The 12,018-nt window shown below is 52.6% G+C and overlaps 1 long non-coding RNA gene across 1 annotated transcript; it reads right to left on the bottom strand.

The window, feature by feature from the left end:
* Positions 1-1,523: 1,523 nt before the first annotated feature.
* On the bottom strand, positions 1,524-8,402 carry LOC135280084 (uncharacterized). Its single transcript, XR_010347155.1, has 2 exons — positions 8,228-8,402; positions 1,524-1,905 (listed from the first exon to the last, which is right to left on the bottom strand). It is a non-coding gene; the product is annotated as an uncharacterized LOC135280084 (long non-coding RNA).
* Positions 8,403-12,018: the final 3,616 nt, after the last annotated feature.

The following is a 12,018-nucleotide window of genomic DNA, read 5'->3' on the forward strand; positions in this document are numbered from 1 at the left end:
AACTCAAGCACCAGCTCATGGAAAGCAGAGGGCTGGTGAGCTGCCTCTGCTTGTCCCTGATGTGTCCCACTTCAGGCACAGGAGGTAGAAGTGTCAGCTCAGAAACAGCTGCCAGCAACAAAAATCCAGCCATGAAATAAGCAGAGAAAAATTTGGGGTGCTGCCGAGTGCCTTGCTGGGAGAAGCACAATTCCACACCTTCCCTGGCCTCCACTGGATGCCTTAACATCAGCCCAGTGCTCTGTGTATCCATGTCTGGGCACAGCAGCGTAACTGTGACCTCTCTCGCTGGGGATCCATTCAAAGGAAGTTTTTCTCTGGGCTTTGTGCCCCAGTGAGACACTTCAAGGCCTTTCCAGAAAGCCTGGCATCCCTCCCACATGCTCCTCATGTCCTTATGCTCTCAGAGCTCAGCAAGGAACTCAGCTGGAGCTGTGCCTTGCCTCAGGCAATCATCCACTCCAGCTCTGTCTTCAAATGTATTTTCAGCCCAAGGCAGGCAGCTATTCTTCCTGGATGTGGGGTGCTCCTCCCCAGCTCAGCCTGATCCTGCCTTGTCCCGGGAAGCTCTGGGCTTGTTGTGCCCGGGACACGACTGTGTGCAGGGAGAGAGGCTGGTGCTGAGCAGAAGGAGCTCGGTGCTTCCCCCTGTAAGTGATGAACCTGGTGAGGAACAGGTTTCCCAGCTATGCCCAGTGCAGCACAGCAAAAGCTCTCTGGGGGAGAGACAGGTAGGGGCAGACACAGAGCATTTCATGCTCTTGTTCCTGGGGGTCTCGCTGCCCATGACCGAGGGCACGTGCCCACACAGGGATGGATGATGACTCTGCTGAGACCCTAAGCCACAGCTTCAGTCTGGAACTGTTTAATTCATTGGCGCAGGATGGGGCCCAAATTAATATGCTTTGTCTCTTTTAATAAGACATTTTCAGCAGGATTGGGGAGATACTTCAAAAGCTTCCTGAATGCCAAATACCAGAAGTCAGCAACTCTCAGTGCCAAGACCAGTCCCTCACTTCCCAGTACAGATTCCCTCTGTGTGCACAGCTTTTCCTCTGCTTGCTGGCCTCAGAGGGGGCCTCAAACTAAGGCCTGCACATCATTTGTGAACTTTGGGTGAAAAGCATCAAACCAGGTGAAACACAGCAGCTCTGCCATGGGAGTGAAGCCCTTTTCTGTCACAGGAATGTGCTCTCTGCATTAGTTGCAGCCAGTCCCTGTTGTTCATCTTGGCTTGCTGACCACTAAACAGATCCTCCTTTTCTCCTGCAAGTGTTGTGGCAGGGTCTGAAGGGACGGAGATGCTTTGTTGCAAGCCAGATTAGAGATATGAGTTACTACAAAACAAAAGCCCAGCTAGCCTTCAGGAGAGTTCCTCTAGTCTAGACACAGCCTCCCCTGAGCTCCCTGTGTGCATCCCAGCACAGCCCTGCAGCTTGTGTTCAAAGCAACTCAACAGGCTCTAGAAGCCTGGGTAACCTCTGCCGTGTGAATGCTCAGTTGCAGCATAAAGGAGAAATCACATCTGAGTGATTTTGCTCCCATAAATTAGCAGGATGGGTTAAACCAGGACATGAGCACGGTCTGCTGGCACAGTGCATCCACTCAAGAGATCTGCACTGGCATGGAGCTGTAGTGCTTCAAAATACGTGTGCTCCAAGCCTGGGGTGGGACATCCCCCATGTAGCCAATGTCTGCAGCTTCTGTGGCAGCAAGAGAGATCCTTTACTGTCACCTCAGTCTTGAACACACCCATGCTCAGGGCTCGCTGCCTGCCCCATGTCACTGCTCACCTCCAGCTCTGGCACTGCAGGGTTGGTCCTGTGATCCTTCTGTACTGATCAGATTTTGGCTCAACATCATTTGGCCACACCGTCAGTCACCAGAGCAAAAGACAGAGTAGTACTGTGGGAAGAGGAAGAAAATTCAGTAAACCTATGAAAGAAAAGATTTGTGGGTGTACATCATCATTTATCATGGTGGTCACCTCCAGACCCACAGCCAAGCACGTTCAGGCTCTGGTGAGAAGAACTTTTGTCCCCCTGGTGTCTGTCATGGCTGGGGACCATGATGATGACACCTTGTGGGTGCTGGTGCTTGCACTGCCCTATGAGGGACACCAGCCTTGCTCGGCTCCCACACAGCAGAGGTGGTGGGGCAGCCACGGCCTCGATGGTGCCTTTTCCTCTCTTGGGAGATTCAGCACGCTTTGAGGTGCTGCACCCAGGTCAGGCCAACCCCATACATGAGCACAGACTGGGAGAAGAGCTCATTGACCAGCAGAGAAGGATTTGGAAGATATCATGGATTAAAAGCTGAACATGTGTCGGACCCCAGAGCATCTCTCTGGATGCCCTGGATGTCTCAAAGCCCTGGCAGGGGCTTGGAGACCCTGGCAGGAAGCCAAAGACACCTGAATGTGAGGAAATGAGAGAATTTCAGGCCTGAATGGTGAGGGGATGACATTCACTTGATAAAATTTGAATTATAATGCACTGTACAGGGGGGTTTTATATGTTGTACAGGGGGGTCTAGAATCCTGTGCATGGGTCAGGAGTCCTAAGATGGAGGAATTTGGGCGTGCCCTGTCCTTCTTCTTTCTTCTTCTTGGCATCCATGTTCAGGATGATGTTGGCATGTGTGGATTGGTTCATAGAGAAGGTGCACTTGCCAACAAGGGCAGAAAGTATTGGAAATAGAAGGTAAATATCTAATACGTAGTTTTCACTATAAAAGAGACAACCGCCCCGTGGGCGGGGGAAGAGTGCCCTTGGCTGTCTTGCTGATCAGACCTTGGCTGGACAGACAGAAAAACTTTGTAGATAAGGAACAATAAACTCAACTGAAGACCAAAAAGCAAGAGTCCAGACTTCTTCTTCGAGAGCGTGGCCTGCCCAGAACCACCTTTTCCCATGCTGGGGCAGAGACCACTGGCAGCCGACCCCGGCAAACATGGGCCAACAATGTACAGCAGGAGCCTAGAAATTCCCCTGTGCTGAGCTGCACCCACAGAGGAGTGGGCAGTGGGTGAGGGGGGGATTGTCCCCCTCTACTCTGCCGTTGTGAGATGCCCCTGCAGTGCTGCTCCAGCATCAGAAGGACCTGGAGCTGTTGGAACAAGTCCAGAGAGGCCACGGAGCTGCTCCCAGGGCTGGAGTCCCTCTGCCATGGAGTCAGGCTGGGAGAGCTGGGGGTGCTCACCTGGAGAGGAGAAGGCTCCAGGGAGAGCTCAGAGCCCCTGCCAGGGCCTAAAGGGGCTCCAGGAGAGCTGGAGAGGGACTGGGGACAAGGCATGGAGGGGCAGGACGCAGGGAATGGCTCCCACTGCCAGAGGGCAGGGATGGATGGGATATTGGGAATTAGGAATTGTTCCCTGGCAGGGTGGGCAGGCCCTGGCACAGGGTGCCCAGAGCAGCTGTGGCTGCCCCTGGATCCCTGGCACTGTCCAAGGCCAGGCTTGACGCAGCCTGCGATAGTGTAAGGTGTCCCTGACATGGCAGGGGGAGGAATAAAATTATTTTTATGGTCTCTTCTGACCCAACCCTTTTTGTAATTCCATCATCTCCTCCAACTTCACAGAGGGGCCATTTCCACTTCCCCACTGCCATCACAAGATGGCATTCCAGACCTAAAAGCTGAGCTGGCTCAGCTGATACTTAAGAGACCTTTTCCAGGCCCTGAGGTGTCCAACCCCAGAAGAAGCTGTGGATTTAACCCTGCCTGCTGAGCTCCTCTGCCAGGTCTCAGCCCTGACACCACCTTTTAATCACATCCCTTAATGCCAGGGCTGTGCTTTAATCAGCGGCACTGAAACACTGCTGCCGTTACTCCATAACCTCTGAGCCATCTAATTGCACTGAGTTAAGCCAGTTATAGTTTGGACAGTGAATGGCATGCAGAGCACTTTAATCTTGACCTGCAATACCTCCAGCTCTTGCAGGACCTCCTCTGCCTCCGAGGAGACACTGCTAATCAGAGCAAGCCAGGATGCTGTTTAAGACATGGACAAAGGGAGCCAAGGGCAAATCATGAGCAAAATGAACCTGACTCATTTTGTTACAAAGCACTGTTGAAGGTAGAAGTGCCTTTTCTTTGCCTGAGAATGATTTGGGAGAGTAGTGAGAAGTCTTTCAGTAATTTATAACTTCAAAATAATAACAAAAAAAAAGAAGAAAAATCATTCGTCTCAGATATGTTTTTTAAAAAGAAAGCTTATTTTGAGTTAGGTGCATAAAGCACTGGTGCAGTGTGTTATCCTGTATCTGCTCCCACGTGAGTGGGTGCTCCAGGCTTCATCCACCAGTTGCTCCCTGCAAGAAGAACCCATGATCCAACCACCTCCTTCCCCGGCCAAGGGCCTGCAGCCTCCCAGTGGGGCTTGGTGCCATGCCCTGGGTGCCAGCTCTGCCAGCACAGCTCCCCTGGGGTGGCAGTGGGGCAGGACCTGCTGCTCAGCTGTCTCAGAGGCTGGGGCTGGCTGTGTCCCTCTGGGAAGCTGGGGGAAAGGCTGCTCGGGCTGTTCCTTTGCAGGGAGCTGGAGCAGCAACCCCACTTGGTCCAGAAGAAAGAGCAATCGGGAAGGGTTACATAACCCCCGATCAGTCTGCCAAAGGGGTGGTGCACCAGCAGCAAGGGCAGTGCCCCTCTGGATGTGGCTGGGCAGGAGTGTGCCCTGCCTGTGGGACCCTGCCTCCCCCGGGCCTGCAGCCCCTCTCTCTGTTCCCCCTCCATGCCCGCCTGGGTCTCCTGGCCCTGTCAGAGCCTGCTGGTTTTGTTGTTCAAAATGCACTCAGGCAGCTCGAGGAGCCCATGCAGCTCCCTCTGTTCTGGGCTGAAAATGCTGCACAGCAATTTCTTTTTCCATTTCATCGCTGGCAGAGCCCTTGAGCTTTGCTCCCCTCCTCTTCCACCCTCCTCTCCTCCTTCTGAGCTTCTCCCTGGCCCAGTCTCCTTCCCTGCTGCCCCCTTCTGCTCCCAGCTCCTATTTAACACCCATGTTTTCTGTCCTCTCCTTCAGTGCTCCTACCACAAGCCACAAGCTCTGCTATTCATCTACCAGATCCTAAACCACTGGCTCAATGTGATAAATGTGATCTGCTAATCCTGGAGAGAGGATCCTCCAGGAAGCAAACTCCTGCTGGGAGCTGTGGCAATCCCATGGCATCAACCACGGGGTACAAGAGGGGGCTGCAGCTGCCTTGCCCCGAGTGTGAGCACCACAATCAGCTCACCTTAGGAATTCAGACCTGCACAAGGCCCACCAAACACACCTGTGTCCTTCCAGTGCCCCACCAGGTCTCTTGACAGCAAGGGATTTGCTTTGATTCTGTGAGTTTTATAAAGCCCGACTCAAATCCCAGGGATTTCAGGCAGTGCTGGCACCCAGAGTGGGGTGGTGTGAGCACAGCCCTGGGGTCAGGTGCTGGGGACAGATGGGTGGGCACATCAACCCAGTGTTTTACAGCACAGCTAACTAGGAACAGCTTATTCCATTAAGGAAAAAAGAAAACCAATAATCATTCTTAATTAGGACAGAAACCCCCAGATAGGCTTTTTAAAAGAAAATGCCTAAAATTACCATTTTTGCTTTGATTTGAAAACTATTTTTTGCTCTGCAGACTGTAAGATAAAACACATTTGAATTGATGATGCATTTCACAGCAAAAATACATCCCTTTTCATCTTGAAAATGCTGAAATGGATTGTTACAAAATCTTCAACGTTTACCCCCTTTCTTAAAAACAAAATTTTTAATTTTGATGAAATGTCTTTTTTCTTTTTTTTCCCCCCCTAATAGAAACTCTTGATTACATTTTTACCCAACATCTCCAATTAGAATTAACAATTACAGCTGATTCTTGGTGGGGTGATAAACAGCTGGACTGCACAGCCCTCTCCACTCTGGGACTTCCAAACAAACCCCAGCCCTGGCAGTTTAGCCTTCTGCAACATTTTAGACTTGTCTAGTCACTGGAATTTATTTTTCTTTCTTTTTTTTCCCTGGTCTTTCTCCTCTGAGGGTTAGTTTTTACCAGTGCAGCATCTCTAACAGTCAGGGAACTTCACAGTGAGTTGAGATCGCATTGATTTCTTGAGGAAGAAGCCGCATACTAATTTTTCCTATTCTCTCCCTTGAGGAACACAGGTAGCAGCTCCAGGAAGGCAGCTGGGTTTGTAGATATTTTGTTTACCTGCTGGTTGACAGGGAAGTCTGAAGTCTGTGGGACCATCATGGGACATGAGGAGACTTTGGCTGGTCTAGTGCAAGGCCAGCTTTGCTGGGAAAGCACGTGAGATTAAAGCAGAACAGGTTAAACCTGAGAGAAGCATCAGGTGAGGATCAGGGAATAGATCAGTCCATGGTTTGCTGCCACAGCTTCCCCCTGCCTCCAGGATGATCCCCACACCCCCAGCTCTGTGGGGCAAGGGAAGGAACACTGGAGCAGTGTGAATGGAGAGGAAGGGACTGTGGTGGAGGGGAAGGGAAGATGTCAGAGTCTGCTCTTAAACCCCCAAACCCTCTGTTCCAGGCACCCAGGCAAGTTTGTGCAGCCTTTGCAGGCAACTTCCAGAGAGCTAAGAGGCACTGGGGCATCCTCCTTCAGGGAACTAGTGTCCCCAGTGCCACTGTGACTCCTGTGCTGCTGTGTCCAGTGCTTTTCATGGCTGCTCATCCCTGTGCTGGCTCCACACTGTTAATGGCTGATCTTCTCTCCCTGGAAACAAGCCCATGGCCTCTGCCTGTCCCACCTCGCCCCTCCCACTCCCCTGCCAAGCAGTTATTGCCTTCTTGGACAAACCTGAGATAGTATTAAATGAGAGGGAGGTTTTCATACACAAATGTCCCTGTGATTAATGGATTAAGAGATTCTGTGCAAATTAAACCCTTTTTTCAAAATTCACACATTCAGCTCTTCAGCTGTTGCTCTTTCCCATGTAGTCCTTTACAGAAGTGCCTGTGGGCCTTGCTTGCCCCATCCCTTTTGCTGCAGTTTTCTCCCCACAGTGACCCAGGGATTCCCCCCAAATCCTTCACCCCACTGAGTCCTGGGCAGACCCTGCTGCTCCTGTACCAGCACCGTGGAGAGGAAGATGCTGTGAGCACAGCTTGTTTATATACAAAACCAGCCCAAGAGAGGGGCTTTAAATGCCTCTTTATTTCCATATTTATCATTGCAGCTCAGATGGATGAGGAACCCAATGGAAAGTTTAGATGAAACAGAGAAGAAATTAAAAACTGCTGGCAAGCGGCAGCTCAGCTGAGACTGGCAGCCTCAAGGGCTTCCAGAAGGAAAAAGGCTTTCAATTCCTGCATTGCTGCTCCATAACAACCCAATTCCCCTGCCAGGCCAGGAGGGGTGGGGCAGCTGAGGAGCCCTGCCCTCCTGTGATCCCACCCCAGGGAGATGGACCTGAGACCCCAAAGCAGCAGTCTGGTCTTGTTGATGTTTGACAGGGCTGATTTCTTCCCAGAGTAGCAACAGAGTGTGGCTGTGGAGGCTCCATAAGGATCTCCAGGTGATGGGCACTGTGGTCACCTGTGCCGTGGTGGAAAGGAGCCACAAAGGCTTTGCTGGACACTTTTGGAACATCCTTTGCTGGGTGTTGGTGACGGATGATGATTCAAAGCCCATTTGTGCAGGGAATAATGGCTCATAACCATCCCCTCTCCTTTAGTGGTGTGACACTGCTGAGATGGGGGGTCTCATGTTTCCACCTTAGGGGAGGTGTTTTATAAATTGCCCCTGCCCTTGCTCCTGAGCCCGTGTGTGCTGTGATGTGGACGTGCTTCAAATACAGTGAAGCGGAGGTTGCAGCTGGGATGTGGCTCCTGGGGGAGGCAGCCAGGGAGGCAGGGATGAGTGCTGCCCATGGCCGTCCAGTGATCTGAAGCCTTCAGCCCTGGGAGGGACTGACTGCCCCCAGGCCAGTGGAGTCTGACTCTGCTGGGGGATAACCAGGACTCTGTGTCTGTGACCGGAGTCTGTTCCATGGGGAGGAGGCAGGGGATTGAACTGTCCCCTTGCTGTCTGCATGCTGCATGCTGCCTGCCTCTGTGCTGGCCAATTTTTCACCCAGATCCCTGCTTGAGCACCCATAAAGGCCCCTGCCAGGTCATTGGCATGATGGCTTCTACAAAAGCATCCCTAAGGTCTCTGTCCCTGCTTGGTCACAGCTGAGCTGGTGGCACTAAAAATTTGAATTTCCCTTCACACCCCTCCTGTACCTGCAGGTCCCTGTGCTCTCACTCTGGGCTTTATTCTCCTCCCTGCTTTCTCCTCATCCGTGCCCAGCTCCGGAGGAGAGCACTGGGAATTGATGACTGTCTAGCCTTCGCTGATTTATCCAAAGCCGGTACCAGGCGGGAGCGAACGAGGGCAGCCCGGGGGCCCCTGCGTGCGGCGAAGCCCCCGGCGGTGCCGAGCGGCGCCGTTAATAACGGGAACGAAAGGTGGCAGCCAGCCGGCATCGCCCGTCTCACCCAGGCACAGCTGGAGCTCCCAGGGGACTGAGCTGTCCTGCGGACACGGCCGGAGGCAGAGGAACCATCAGGGGCTGTCACCCGGCGGGCGCTGACCCCGAGCTGTGCCGCTGCTGCGTGGGCAGCAGCTCAGCCGTGACCCTTGTGCTGCACGCCGCCGGCAGAGCCCTTCCAGAGCAGGGATGGCCCCTGGGCTCATCGCATCCCACTTACGGCTCCAGAGCTCCGAGGGACTGACGGCAAAAGCCCTTGGATGAGTGTCTTTTTTCGGCGGTGAATGAAATAGGGTTTCTGCTGGTGGTAATAAGAGACTGCAAGATGGACCCATCTGATCCTCACAGCAATTCAGAGAGGCTGATGCTGACATGGCAGAGCAGGTCCTGCAGTAGCCTTCGTGTCCCAGCACACAAAATGTGTGGGAAAAGCATTTTTAAAAGTGACTGGGGAAACTCTGTAGCTGTGATGCCATCCTATTTCAAGCCCAGGGCTCCCCTCTGGCCTCTTTGGAGTCACATGTACTCCAAAAACGCTCTGCTCTGAACTCAGCCTGGGTCACGTCTTGGGCTGTAAAAATGCATTTCATTGTGTCAGCACAGAAAGTGGCTGTGGGCAGCGCTCTGGCAGTGGTGAGGCCGGCCGGGGCAGGCTGTTCAACAATTACACCCACTGCAGCTCAAATTCCATCTCACATTTTGCTACAGCACACAAAAAAGGCTCAGGGGAAGGAAAGGCTGGAGGGGAAAATGTTTCACTTAAAACTCCTGGTAGGACTCTGTGCAGTGGCTTGTCTGGCCACGAATCCATCTATTTAGGTGCAAGTGCAAAGCCTGGACCTGCCACCAAGAAATGTGACCTCAAGAGTCTCCTGTGGAGTTTGCTTTGAACCCAGGAGAGACACCCCTCACGCTCGTCCTGGCATCCTTCCAGAGGGAAGAGGGCAACTGAACCTGGATGTCTCTGCCTTGCTGTGTTAAACAGCGTCCATGGCTTTTCTCTGGGTCTTCCCCCAACCAAAACTACTTGCAGGTACTTTTAGTATGACAATATCACCAAAAATGAAGAGTTACCTGTCAAGGGGCAGCACTGTGAGGCTTCACAGCACTGGCACCTTGTGACTTAATTTTGCTTTTGGACTTAAATGTCCAATTATGTGTCTGGGGGTGTTTAGCACCAGTCAGGTAGTTTTATTTGTGACCAAGTTTGGGACACATTGCCACAGCTGAACTACTGGAGAAGCCAAACAGCCTCGAGGAGAGGAGCCTGGTGGCTCCAGACGAGTATATGGCAGTCCTGGGAACAAACCCACACACCTTTTCCTGAAGAAAATCTGGATTCCTTAAAGGAAGGGGTTTAACCAGGAGGCATCAATCCATGAAGAGCAGTTGTCCTGTTGCCGCTGCTGTCCAGGACAGAGCCATGCTGTGGGACTGGGACAGGGGCTCAGTGCCTGTCAAAGCCTTGGGCACTGCCAAAGCCCAGGAGCAGCTGCAGACAGAGCCAGCTGAAGGATTCCTGCTGCCTGCACCAACGCTGCCCGCGATTCATCAATTACCTATCTGCTTAGTCCTTTTCTCCATCCTTTTACAATCTAAATAGCACATTTTATAGTCACTGCTAAGTGATGTGATCAACATCAATTACCTACTAAAAGAGAATCAAGTCTTGATTTAAAATTAAGTGCTGCATTTTCCCATGTTCTTTATATGTAGCCAACAGTATAATTGCAGTGACATAAAAACTAATTACACAACTCCACAATTAGCCCTCCCTCCTAGTGCTGTGATTGTCTTTAAGTATACTGATGAAAAATTACTCCCAGTCCCAAATTACTCTCTCACACCCATCTTCTAATACCTTTTGAAAAAGCCCTCCACCCCATCAGACCAAAGAGAGGAACTTCAGATGCAGAAGGTAATACATGCAGAGTGTATTTTCTTATCTCTTAGACGTGGGAGCAGTTTCAGTTGTGGGATTTGGTTGGGATTGCCTAGGGATGCAGCAGTGCTTCTCTGGATGGACTGAGCACCTCAGTGAGGCTTCCCAAAGGGCCTGGTGGTGGTGTGCCAGCATCCTGAGACAAGCAGGGAGAAAATCCTCTTCCCAGTGCCCCAGCTGGCATTTGGCTCCTGGGCTGCAAGCAGAGAGATCAGTCCCACCTGGCTGCCAGCCTTGGGCTTGGTGTGTGGAGCCCAGAAGGAGGAGGAAGAGGCTGAAGTACAGCAGTACTTTCCCCTATCCAAAGGCCAGGACTTACACCCAGGCAGCAATCACGTAGCTGCCTGAGAAACCATAAACCCCAACAAAAATCATAAACATCAATAAAGCTCTAGTGCACTCCTGACAGGCTTTGAGGGATTTGATTCCAGATTATGTTTTTGAGATGTTTACAACCAACCTGGAAAGATTGAAAATATTCAATTACTGGCAAGGAGAGCTGAGATTTGCTTACAGTCAATCTCCTGCCTCCAGGATCTCTGTGGGTGCCAGCAGTGAAGCACAGCATGGGTGAGCAGAGCCGTGGGGATGGTGGCCCAGGCACAGGTCCCCCTGATGTCGCTGATCATCTTTCACTAGATGATTAAGCACTGCAGGTTTAATTTTGGGGCTGGCATGTAGTGGAACACATGGCCTGTTCCTCAGCCACAGTCCAGCCCTCACCTGGGAGGGCTGCACAGCTTGTGGCTGATTTTCCATCATTTCTGCAATGCCATCACTCAGTTGCAGTTGGGAGGGGGTGGGAAATGCTTTGGCATGATTTTAATCAGCAGAGTGCTTTGAGTGAACGAGGTGAGGGCACCAGTGAGCTCCCTGTGCCTTCTCTGACTTTCTCACCTCATTTCAGCATCAGCCAGGGGTGCCAAGGCTGAGAATTTACACCCTTGTATTTACCTGAAACCTCACTACCTTCCTCAAAACCTGTGAAAAATAAACGGGGTGGTGAAGTAGCCTGTGGCAGGTATGATGTGATGTGTAAAGCCAACATCTCCAGATCATTGTGAATATTCCCTCCTGATCCCCAGCACCCATCCCAGATCTTCCCACCTTGTCACCAGCCCAGAGCACCGAGTGCCACCTCCAGCCCTTCCTCGGACATCTCCAGGGCAGGGCACTCCATCACCTCCTTGGCCCTTTCCACGGAGAAATTCCTCCAGAAGTCCAACCTAACACGATGCACAGAGGCGCGCCAAACCAGGCAATCCTGTCTGTCCCCTCGTGAGGGACAGATGCTGCAGGACGGGGCTGCTGCTGCCCGCAGCCCGGGTCAGGCCGTGCCCACAGCCAGGGAGGCTCCTGCCCGCCCAGCGCAGCCCCGCCTGCCAGGGCCCAACCCGGCACGCGGCTCGGCCCGGCGAACCCAGCCCGGGACATGGCTCGGATCGGCCCGGCGAGCCCAGCCCAGTCACGGCGAGCCCAGCACAGCGCCGCCACCGGCGCCTCACAGGGCACAGGCGGGGCTGGGGGCGGGGCCAATGTCGGGGCGGGGCCAATGTCGGGGGCAGGGCAAGGGGCGGTGCTGACAGAACGGGACGGCACAG

This window comes from Passer domesticus, chromosome 13 (genome assembly GCF_036417665.1).
Source record: "Passer domesticus isolate bPasDom1 chromosome 13, bPasDom1.hap1, whole genome shotgun sequence".
Taxonomy (NCBI): Eukaryota; Metazoa; Chordata; class Aves; order Passeriformes; family Passeridae; genus Passer; species Passer domesticus.